Source organism: Molossus molossus, unplaced genomic scaffold (genome assembly GCF_014108415.1).
Source record: "Molossus molossus isolate mMolMol1 unplaced genomic scaffold, mMolMol1.p scaffold_m16_p_1, whole genome shotgun sequence".
NCBI lineage: Eukaryota > Metazoa > Chordata > Mammalia > Chiroptera > Molossidae > Molossus > Molossus molossus.
The window spans coordinates 23,380,487-23,393,387 of NW_023425344.1; positions in this window are offsets into that span (position 1 = coordinate 23,380,487).

Consider the following 12,901-nt stretch of genomic DNA (forward strand, 5'->3'; position numbering starts at 1 on the left):
GCCACCTGATTTTTCTTGCTGTATTTCGTCAAATGTGAGAGAAGTAAATTGAAGGAATATCTTTAAACAAGGAAAAAAAGGAAACAAGATCTTGACAGTTTTGAAATAGCCTTTCCAGACGGCAAATGCTACAATTTAGAAATGTCCACCAAAAGCATAGTGTAAGGAAAAGCTGTGGCTGCAACTACACAACCTTTCTCTATAATCTCAGAGTTTCTAAAAAGAGTATACAATGTCACAAAGAGCACTTAAGGAAGTTAATACATGTGCCTGGCAGATCCTATTAATCAGCCTAGGAAAACAGAGCATCGTCCTTCAGCCATCTGAACAAGAGTTAGAGGGATTATCTAAAAAAAAAAAAAAAAACTGTGAGTATGACTTTTGTCCTGTAAAATCCACAGGAAAGGCATAAGGTTCTTGAGAAAATTATTCAGCAGCAATATTTCCAGCTTGGACTGGAAGAGACAGAGAAAGTACCAAAAAAACAGTTGAACACCCAAAATTCTACTAGCTGTGTGTTAGGCAGTTCAGGCTATTATAACAAAAATGCCATAAACTGTAAATTATGAATAACACATTACTTTTCATATTTCTGGAGGCTGAGAAGTCCTAGATTAAGCTGCCAGAAGACGAGTTGTTTGGTGAGAGCCAGCTACCTGGTTCGTAGGCCATCTTTTTGCTGTGTCCTCAGAAGAGGGGCACAAGAGCTGTCTGTGGAACCTCTTTTTTAGGCTCTAATCCCACTCGTGAAGCTCCACCTTGATGACCTATGCACAACCCAAAGGCTCCACCTCCTAATACCCTCACATTAGGGGCTAGGATTTCAACATATACATTTTGGGACACAGAACCATAATGGGCAGGAAGCACCCTCATGCTACCTTTCATGAACTGGAAGGACGACACATAGGTGGAACCAAGTCATCAGAGCATAAAGTCATGAGCAGCAAATCATTCTTTTAAAGCCCTGAAATATAACCAAGAAGTTTCTAACATTTTCTCAGCAAGATCAGAACTTTTATTAAACAGGGATTTTCTTATGCCTATTTACCACTTCTTAAACTGAACTTTTATGACTCAGATCCTAAATGCCTGGCCTACCCTTGTATGGTACTGAAGCCCAAAACTTGTGTTTTGCTTAATAGGCTCACAGTTAGAAAAACACTTTGTCCCAAGAACTATATTTAAAGTATCATACTCAGGAAACTTATCTGCTCCAACACCTCATTTAGATGATGAGATTGTCATCTTTGATCTGAGGCATACTGGGATGCGATTTGGGAGAGTTGTGGGAGAGAGTGAGTGTATTTTGCACTCCAAAGAAGGGATACAATTACCTCTGTATCAATGGAGCAGACTCTGGGTCTAGGTTCTTGCATATTCACCCATCCCTCTCCTTCCCATTGCAACAGTTAAAAAGCCATTGGACTAGATTATTTCTAATCTCTTAATCTCTAAAGTTTACATTTTATTTTTTAGAGAGGCACACAGTTATTCACATACACAAAAAAAAACTTTGCAAAAGAACATGGCTCATGAAATACTGAGTTTGATTCCTAACTGTGACATCAACATTTTAAAAGTATTTAACACTCAAAACTCCAAAGTTGTTTAAACATTTAAAGATAACATTTATGAAGAGTGCTTAAATCCAAGAAAATCCAATAAATGAGTGTTATATTTTAAACACTATAATCACCATTATTAAATGACATTTTACACATTACTTATTCTCGAAGTAGAGTTGAACTATCTTAGTGTGGCAAAAACACAAGATATAACGAATATCAAGCTAAATTAATGTGAAAACCAAAATATATATGTGATTTTATTATAATAACTTATGTCATCAAAACATTTCTCTCCTTAAGTGACTCACCTTAACCATGAAGAATCTAATGCTTTACTTAAGTGAAAATACTTCTCTGTTTAGGAAAGTATTTTTATAATCTGCATGGCACCAAACCTAATTCTCCTTCTCCCTTGGGATTTCCTGGCCCTGTGGAAACAATTGCCCCCCGTGAACTCTGAACCCATTGCTCTTTTCTCCTCTCTCAATGCATGTATCACTTGCTATGAAGTGATAGAGTCACCAATGCAGATTTCTTCTCCCCTGGTGCCCATGAACCCTCTGGAACAAGGGTTTATTGTGATTCACCTTTATCTCACTCTGAGTACTTAGTACAGGGTGTTGCATATTCAGATGATCATCAATTTGTTCTACATGCTGCCATAACGACTCAAGCTTAGGGATTTTTTCCTTTGTTGATTCAATTCAAATTATAATTTTTAACAGGCAGAAGATGTAGTTTCTATCTTGAACTCTTTCTACGCCCCAGATCACATGATACCATAGCAGTGGAGAGTATTTTTAACCTCTCTGCAATTCCCTTGCATCACTGGTAAAATGGTATTATAATATCTTTTAGAAAATGAAAATTCTGAACCAAAAGATCCTTCCAGGTGTCATGCAAGTCTTAGATCTTTAATAAGTGAGGCCTCTCTGAACTTCACACAGAAGATACATCTCCTGAAGTAGAAAGTGATTTTTTTAATTCGCAAAGAATTATAAAGATTTGTGGAAAATACAAGTGATCTTTTACCAGAATTTCCAGATGGTTTGTTGTAGAAACATTTTTTAACCAAAAAAAAAAAAAAAAAAAAGGCTGTTTGAAATAATAAAGCAAAGTTATAGAATTGGGCATGAAAGAAAAACCCAACACCCTCTGAGTTTAATGTTTAATTTGAAAGTGAAAATAAGGGTTTAAAATAAAGATGGTGGTGAAAAGAAAGAAAAAAGGCAGATCCCTGTGTATAATAAAGGTATAACAAGGCCAAATCACAACTGAGAAGAGTACTTGAAAAATAAAAAAATCTCTCTAAATACGGATGACAGAAGTATCTTAGGGATGTATAAAATATGCTAGATCACATACTACTTTTCACTAGCTCTTTATTTTTTTGTGACGGTTTTGATTTGGACAGATGAGAGGGACTTATTTTTGGCTGGTAAAGACTTTTGCAATGTTACAATGAAGAGGACTATGAGTAAGAGGAACTTAGAGGAACTCACTATTTATCAGTGTATTAGTAGTAGTATTCTATCTCTACATTTCTCCTCTGCCATCAGCTGAAAAATAATCTGCTTTTTTGGGGGTGTTTTTTTTTAAATGATGTTTTTGAAAATAATTTTTTTTTATTCATTTTAGAGAGAGAGTAAGGAAGAAGGAAAGAGAGAGAAAAAAACCATCAATGTGAGAGAGGAACATGGATTGGCTCCTCCTGCACATCTTCTACTGGGGATCAAGCCCATAACCCAGGCATGTGCCCTGACCAGGAATCAAACTGGTGACCTATCAGTGGTTGGGAAGATACTATTTCAGTGGAACCACAACAGCAAGGGCTAGGAAAGTATTCTGTGCTTTTAAAGAGCTTGCATAAATATATATTAGGCCTGCCCAGATAGTCTTCCTATATTGAGGTCAGCTATGTGATATAACATAATCACAGAGTGACAATTCATCATTTTTACCAGTCACATCCAAAGGGCGGGGATTATTCAGGTCAAGGACATGGAGGATTATTCTTAGAATTCTCTCTACCTAACCAGGAAAAGAGTTCAACTTTAGCCCAGAATAAGCTTTCATTCAGTGCAAAAGGGAGTCCATCAGGTATTGTGTTATGCATTGACTACTACATTTAATAAGTAACATAATAATAGTAGAAAGTGACAGATTTTTCCTCAGATGCTTTCACATTTGCCCCTCATGGACAGCGTAGGCAACTCTAATTGTAGCAATTTTTCAAAGGTAGAAATGAGGCACAGAAATTTTTAAGTGAACTCTCCTTAAGTTCTACCAGTGGAAAACTGTATATTCAAAGAAAAGTCTAATTCTGAATACATTGTATTTTACTTTATCCAGAATAACTTCCTGTAGATTATTTATTGTTACCAACATCCTCAAGCACCATTGTGTTCTCTACTGGCCGAGTGGAGGGAGTGTGCTCTAATACCTTCCGGTGTGATTTGTAACATAAACATTTGTGTTACAAATAACGGGAACATCCAATCAGGATGCCATCCAAGATGACATGAGTCATGTTTCCCTGCATCTTGGAAGCAATGGTGATGTTGAATGTTAGTAAAGAGAATATAGAAAGAGGAGTTCGATTTGGGGTATCATCAGGTGATCTGTCTCTCTTCAGGAGGGCCTCCAGCTGTTTGGGTTATGGAAATCTGGCTCTCCCCTTAGCTAAATGTCTGGAAGCCTATTCTGACCTACTTAGGTTTCTAAGTAGGTTCCCCTGGTGTTATATGTCAGCAGTTGCATTGAAGAGAGGAAAACGCCACTCCTTATACTTCCTTAACCCCTCCACTGCCAAGTCTTTCATTTCCCAAGCATTCCCAGTCTCTTTTGTTTAAATTAGTTGACTATTATAATGCAGCTTCACCAGAGAACTTAATAAGCAATCATTATGTTTAGATCTATTGGAAATTGAAATAATTTAAGACAACATAACCCCTTCTTCAGGATATTTTTTTTTTAAAGAAATTTTACCTGTCATTTTTCAGCCAAGTTAAAGAAATATACTACTTTAGTAACTGGTTGGTCTTAATATACTGCTTGCAAAACTAGTATAAGGAATCTCAATAATAGTCCTTAGAAGAATTCTGCTTAAATAGGACACAGACTTAAATAGTTCATGAAATGTTGATTTTGGAGAGTTCATCTTTTCAGGAAGACAGAATACTCTATGACCCATGCATTTTATTTAGCCTCAGTGGCCTTGGAATTTCTCACAGAGGATATATTTTTCTCATATTTTGAGTGTAATTGCATAGCACCCTTTTTTAAAGAGTTCAAGTGCCAAAGCAAAGAGCTCTATGGGAATTACTGAACATCATAATATTTTCAAATGGAAAGCTAAGCATATCTAAGAACAAGAGAAGCAGAAAACAAAGACCATTTTAAAAAAAGAAATCAAAAGAAAATATGTCTACATATGTGATGGATTGAAAGATAAGTAGATAATAGATAGATGCATTGACAGATAGATAGATGATAGATGAACAGAGTTGCAAATTTTTTGCTATTTCAGCTTTCTGAAATTCCTAGGTCTAGCATGATAAAAAAATGTTAGGTATTTCTTTCAATTTTTATATTTGAATAGAAAAAGTAAAAATAGATACTAGAAATGATCTGATTTACCAGAGTATTTCTTCCAACTCTGATTCTGAGCATCCATGATTTGCTTATATAAGCACCACATTTGAGTCCAAGTTTCTAGATTTGCCTTCTCAAAACCCAAATATGCTGATAAAAAGTTTCCACCTATTTATAATGTATTGAATTTTAAAACAACAAGAGTTATGGTTGGTATCTTAGGATCAATAAGAATACAGATTTTTTTGTTACTCAAGGAACACTTAGAGGATTTCTGACATATTTTCCAAAGAGGAGTGAAATAGCTATTTAATGAACGACAGTAGGTTAAAAGTTATCATAGGAGCCTGACTTTATCCAATCCCATCTATATACATAGAACACTTCAGGCATATCATTTTGCATTGTCATTAACTCATTTTATTATTACCAAAAATATGTTTGCCAAGGTTTATTAAAAATAGAAATAGTAGCAAATTGTACTCTAAAGCTCTCAATTTTGACAATTCTAGTTTAGTTACTGGGTCAGCTAAAGTGCTGGTATATTAAACCAAATTTCCTTAAATTAGAAAAATAAAATGAAATACATTTATGGTAACAATATTATTTAAAAATAAAAAAATTTATTTTTATCGACGTTAGCATACATGAAAATATGTCACATTAATTCTGAAACTCTCTAAAGATTACTGTTGCCTTTGGTAAATGTACTTATAAAATATATTTTAGAGCTTATTACAGTAAAAAATATTTTCTCCAACTTTGATATTGAATCATTAATTAATTTTCTTGATAACTGTCAAATAATATAAAAACTCTGGTTTTATTGTTTTTTTTTTGTTTGTTTGTTTTTTATACGAGTCAATATGAAGCACCATGTAAAGGTGACCAGTGTTAGGAGTTTGGTATTCATTTGGCTTCTTATAAGCACAAACAGAAATGATCTCCCTGGAAAGGGTTGCTTTGAATTGAAATTGGATGAATCCTATTATTAAAAAATATGTATGTAATAATATATATGTTTCTGTCTTTTAAAACATGTTATGCATACCTTGTAACAAAAAATATATATTTTATCTTAAACTGTGAAAGATCTGTGCTACAGGGAATGTCTTCAATAATGAAAAGCCAGAGCAGATCAGTAGATAAACATCATTTCTGTTTATAAATGAACTGCTAGGTAGACATGTGAATTTATACATTATTTTATTTTCCTGGAAACCAATCATTCGCTTAGAAAATAAGGCAACCTAGGATCTCAGAGGATCCTGATACTACTAAGTGAAGCCAGGCTATGTTGGTAGAATTGGAGAAAAGTAAAAATCTCATTGGCACATTTTTTTTTTGTAAGCTCACACAAATTCTTCTGACGATCCAAACAACTCTCAAACCCTCTAAAGTCAAGGCCACTGTCCTCCATGCAGTTACTTGGTGACTGGCAGTAAGGCTCCTGTTGCTATATAATGTGAATCTGTGGCTTTCTTGAATGACATAAGAAAATGCAGATGTGCTGTGCAAAAGCAACTGTGTGTTATGGAATATGACAAACACGCTCCTTGACCAAACTACAGACAAGCTCCTCTGAGACTTTTATGACTAGGCTCTGCCTTTGTACCTTGTCCTCAAGAGCCCAACTGTAACCAGAATCCTGCTACGTCACTTCGGCAAGAATCCCCTACTTTTAATATCTAATCACTCTTTTTCTTTTTCTTTTGTTTTAAATATTGCAACAAGGTCAACATGTATTCAGTGCTGCCTGGTAGAACTTTTCTTCAATGATGGAAATGTTTTATAGCTGTGATTACTCTTGATGTTTGATCAAATTTCTCACTCCCCACTAATATAGACTGAATATCTGTGTCACCCTAGAATTCATATGTTGAAACTTAATCCCCAAGGCAATGGTATTAGGAGGAAACGCCTTTGGGAGATGATTAGGTCATGATGGCAGGGTCTTCATGTATTAGATAAGTGTCCTTATAAAAGAGACCCTCAAAAGCTCCCTCACCCCTCTAACCTTCATGTGAAGTTACAGAGAAAGGGCACCTTTCATGAAGCAGGACCTCACCAGACAGACTTTGAACATGCTGGGTCCATGATCTTGGAGTACTAAGCATCCAGAGCTCTGAGATACACACTTTTGTCAAACCCAATTGTCACAAAGGAATAAGTACAATCACATAGTTCCCCTTATGGAAGACTTCAGTAAGCTCTGTTGCTTATAAGAGAATCACAAATTCTATTATTTCATTTTGTGGTCTGGCTTCCACTTTCTTCTCCATATCAATTGGCAATCCTTACATCTCATGCTTCAATCATAGCGATGTCTCATTTCTGTACACATGATAGTATTTTACTACCCTCTCCTTTGCTATTGTTTATTTTTATCCAATTACCCTACCTCCCAGTCCATCTAAGTCCTATCATTTTCTGTCCCTCGTTTCAAACAAAGCCCTTCAGGGAAGACTCTCCCATCCTTTTTTTTTTTGGGGGGGGGAGTGGTCTGTGTGTTCATACAACATATTATCATATCACTATTAAAGTATTTACCAAACACTACTGAATTTTGTCTGCTTCACCCATTAAACTTCTTAAGGGCAGGAAGAACATTTCATGCATTTTTTTTCAAGGGTATTGGAGTATCTGACATCTCAAAGCTGCCTAATAAATTTTGTAGAAGAGAGAAAACATGAATGAATAAACAATTCTTTTCATCGACACAAAATTTTGCAAATCACAGAACACTTCTTGTATTGTGTTATGTCAATCCTTCACCATAGACCGTCCATCTATTTACAATTGCTTTGCATGGGATAGGGAAGGAATCTTCCTGGAAGGGTCCCATGACTAAAGAAAACTGCTGATAACTGGAAAATAGATAACATTTAACCAACTCTCTTGACACATTTGTGACTCTTTAACCAGTTGTGTGTCTCTCTGTTTCCTAATGACATGACCACAGCTACACAGCCATAATCGAAACCAGCAGCTAGAAGCATTTTCTCAAACTGCAGAAAATGAGGATTTCAATGCTACACACCAATTTCCCTCTGTAAGGTGTTTCACTCATTATATTCATTAACCTTATTTCCACTGTGTTAGTTTATATTGCTCTCTGCTTGAGGAGTTTAATGAGTATGTGAATTCCACTGGGGGTTCTGATTACAATATAAGGAAACAGATTACCATGAGTCTAAAAAAAGTGGTTTTGGGTGTCCCATATGAATTCTATAGTTTTTCTTCAATTATGGGTTTCTCAACCCAAATTATAATACTTGTAACAAATAAGTTGATATGTCAAGAATAAATTTATATATTCTATTTCAGCCCAGCTAGCAGTGGAAAAACATGAACTTTTGAGTGAAAGAACTAGTTCTACCTCCACTACTTACATTTTGCTTGACATTGGGGAAGTCTCTAACCACACTTAGCTTCTAACCATGCTAATTAAATACAGATTCTGTCAGAAGTAAGAGAAGAGTCGATGTAAATGCACCTTTTTATATTCAAGGATGTATATGAATTTCACAGTATAACATTGTATATGCACATTGTCATCGGCTCTTGCTAAGTCCTATCCAGGTATTGACCTGCTGCCTCCGAATGCAGATAAGGAATATAATTAAGCAGATCTGACGTCTAGTTCCGCCTTTTTAGTCAGGAGCACTAATGGGTGACATTGGGCAGTTTGCAATAACCTCAGCAAATCTGGCTTCTGCCTTTAGCATTAATAGATTCTGAGAACTATCCCTGTTTTGGAGTTACCGGATATGACTACCTCCCTACCTGTCAAGATCACTCTTTCTCCTTTGGCTGTTTTTTTTTTTCCTCTTCCTTCCATGACTCAAATGCTAACATAATTTTTACCTCTCCTGGAATCTATTCTTTGTCATTTACAGTAGTCCCCTCGTTTTCCTCAAGAGATACGCTCCAAGATCCCAAATGCCAAACCTTACATACAAGATTTTCCTTATACACGCCTTGTGGTGAAATGTAATTTAAAAATTAGGCAATTTCACAGACAGAAGATACATTCTTACTGTAAATCTTAGAAACATCAGCACACAACACCCCCCCCCCCCCGCAACCAAGTTAAGAAGTCAAGAACTTTCACCTTTTCACTTAAAGGAAGCAGTTTATGGTTTTTCTAGCATATCCGAATTGCCAGCATATTCTTTTATTTTGGGGCCATTATTGGGTAAAAGGGGTACTTGAACTCAAGCACTGCAAGACCTCAAAAGTATATCTGATAATCAAGAGGACTACTAAGTGACTAATGGGTAGGGAACATATACAGGAGGAGCCCCTGTACGAAGGGTGACGCACCCTCCGGGGTGAGATGGAGAGGGCGGGGCCAGATCTCATCACGCTCCTGAGAACAACGTGTGCTTTAAAGCCTACGGATTGTTTGTTTCTGGAATTTCCCCTGAATAAGTAGTTTTGGACCGTGGTTGATTGTCGGTAACTAAAACTGCAGAAAGTAAAACAGCAATGAAAAGGAATACTGTATTCTAAAGAATCTGTTGACAGCCCTAGAATATGTCAGTAAATAGAAAAATAATTTTTTTTTTAAGTTGCAAATAAAGGGCTGATCCATATCTTAACCTGAAATTAAGAATTTAGCAATCTAATATGAGGATCAGCCATGAAGTGGTGGACATTCCCAAAAGTATGTCATTGGTCAAAAACCCTCCGTTGGCATTCAAGAGCCAAAACGTGCATTTGCCGAGGCAGCCTCACAATGGCAAATACACATGCAGACTTCAGCTTTCTTCCCCTGCATGTAAGGACCTTTGAAGTCACCACTCCATCTAACAACAAGTAAAAAGCTGAACAAACTGGAAAGTCAACAATTCTCAGACCTGTCAGAGAAGTGAGGTCACAGGGCAGACACGGGAAGACAGGCAGTCACAGCATCACCAGCACCCGAGCAGAAGCCCGCCGGCGAAGCCTCCCCGGAACCCGAGCCCAGGCAGGAAACCCTGCGCTGTAATTGCCAGTTCCTGAGGCTCCGGTGCGCAGGTCTGAGGTCACTCCAGGGGCTCGGCCAGGTCCTGGCAATGAATTCCCAAGAACATTCCTCCACGCTTTCCAGCAGGGGTGAGGAAAAAGTAAACATTTAAAAATTCTCCAAGTATTCTGCTCTTCTAAACAAAGACTGCCCTTGGGGGAAAAAACAAAACTATTTTATCAGAGTCGAATCTGCTGATGTTGCCTCAGACCTAACATACCTGGTGGAAGGTAAATATATACCCAACTTCCCACCACTGAAATCAACCTGCTCCAGTTAAGGAGGAGAAACAAAACAAAACAAAAAACAACCAAACAAACAAAAAAAAAGAAAGTTCTGGGAGCAAGGTAACCAAAAGACTGAGACCTAATTACTGGACTAGAACACACTTCTCCTCCTACACCTCACCACCACATTGCTAATGGCCTGTGTCCAGGAATTTATTTAACCCATTTGATCGTATCTACCTATCAAGAACATTTGAAGGCATATTAAAAGGCAACAACAACAACGTTTGAAGTGACTGAACAAATGGTAGAGTCAGATATGGCTGGACTGTTGAAATGAATAGAGCAAAAATTTTTAAAAATTATGATTGTAAGATGTGGATGTTTCTAATGGAAGCAAAAAATAATATGCAAGAACACATGGATATTATAAGCAGAGTAGAAATTCTAAGAAAGAATCAAAAAGAAATGCTAGAGATAAAAAAACACTGTAACAGCCCTGGACGGTTTGGCTCAGCAGTTAGAGCGCCGGCCTGCGGTCCAGAGAGACCAGGGTTGGGTTCCCGCTAAGGGCGCTTACCTCTGTGAAGTTTGTCCCCAGCCCTGGTTGGGTCATACGTGTGTCAGCCACTGGATGTGTCCCTTTCACGTCAATGTTTCTCCCTCTCTCTTCCTATCTCTTCCTCCCACTCTATCCAAACAAAAAATGGAAAAATGTCCTTGGGTGAGGATAAAAAAAACAAACAAAAAACACTGTAACAGAAATGAAGAATGCCTTCTATGGGCCGTTAAGAGACTGGATATGGCTGAGGACAGACTTTCTAAATTTGAGGACATGAAGAAAGGAACTTCTAAAACACAAAACAAAGAGAGAAAAAAAGCCCAAAAACAAAAACAGAAAAGAATATCCAAGAACTGTGTGCCAACTTCATAAAGTGTAACATATGCATGAAGGGTATTCAAGGAGGAAAAGAGAGAAGGAAACACAAGAGATATTTGAAACCACGATGACCACTTCTCCAAATTAAATTCAGACACCAAGCCACAGATGAAGGAAGCTCAGAGAACACGAATCGAGATAAATGCCCCAAACAACACAAACAAAAACTATACCTAGGCATGTCATTTTCGAACTATGGAAAATCAAAGATAAAGGAGAAAACAATTCTGATATAAGACAGAGGGAAAAAACAGCTTATCTACAGAGGGACAAAAACAAGAATTACATTTGAATTCTCCTCAGAAACCATGCAGGCAGGAAAACACTGGAGTGAAATATTTATAATATTGAGAGAAAAACAAAAACCAAAAACCTAGACTTCTGCACCTTATGAAATTACCCTCCAAAAGTAAAGGAAAAATAAATCCTTTCTCAGACCAACAAAACTGGGAGATTTTGTTGCAAGTAGATGTGTCTTGTAGAAATGCTGCTCAGAGAGAGTGACAATGATATGTGTTAGACACTTTCATCTACATAAAAAGTAAGTGAATCTGGAAAGAAAAAAGTGAAAGTAAGAAAGTAAAATGATGTTTTTTATCTTTTTATTCTTAATTCATCTAATAGGTAACAATTTGTTCAAAATAATAGCAACCTTTTTTTTTTTTTTTTTTTGCTTGTTTGTTTTTTAATCTTCACAGTAAGACATGTTTAATTGATTTTATAGAGAGAGGCAGGAAGAGGAAGAGAGAGTGAAAGAAACATCAATGTGAGAGTGAAATGCTGACCGATTGCCTCCCACACATGCTCCAACTAGAGATCAAACCTGAAAGTTGGGTATGTGCTCTGACTGGGAATCAAACCATGACCTTTCCATGTATAGGACAATGCTACAACCAACTAAGCCACACCGGCTAGAACAAAATATAATGTCAATTTTTTTTTTTTTTATCACATATGCATATATGTTCATATGTGTAAGTGAAAATAATGACAGAAATGGTACAAGGGATAGAAAAAAGGAAATAACCAAAGGGTCATGAGTTTGATTTCTGGTTCAGGGACAAATACATGGGTTGTATGTTGGATCCCCTACCCTGGCCCCAGTAGGAGTCAAGTGAGAGTCAACCAATGAAGATGTGTCTCTCTCTCATCAATATTCCTCTCTCTCCCCCTCCCTACCTCCCTTCCACTTCATCTAAAAATCAATTGACACATGAGATTCCAAAATGGCAGCAAGAGATAAGTAACAGACCATCTCCCAGGACCAAACTGGAATTACAACTAAAGTAAAGACAAATCATCAGGGAAAAGCAACAGAAAAGCAGCTTGGAGGGGCATATGACCAGGGACACTGAATCGATCCTGGTAGGATTGTGGAGGCACAAGAGGGGGACTGGGAGCCCACAGACATCAGTGGTCTTAGCTGTGAGCAGCACCCTCAAGGTTAAGCTGCCAAGCAGCTCCACAATGCAGAGAGCCAGACAGAGCACTAAAATAGCCACAGCCACTCACTTTGGGCTCTGGCAGACAAAGGGTGGACTAGACTAAAACTGTGTGG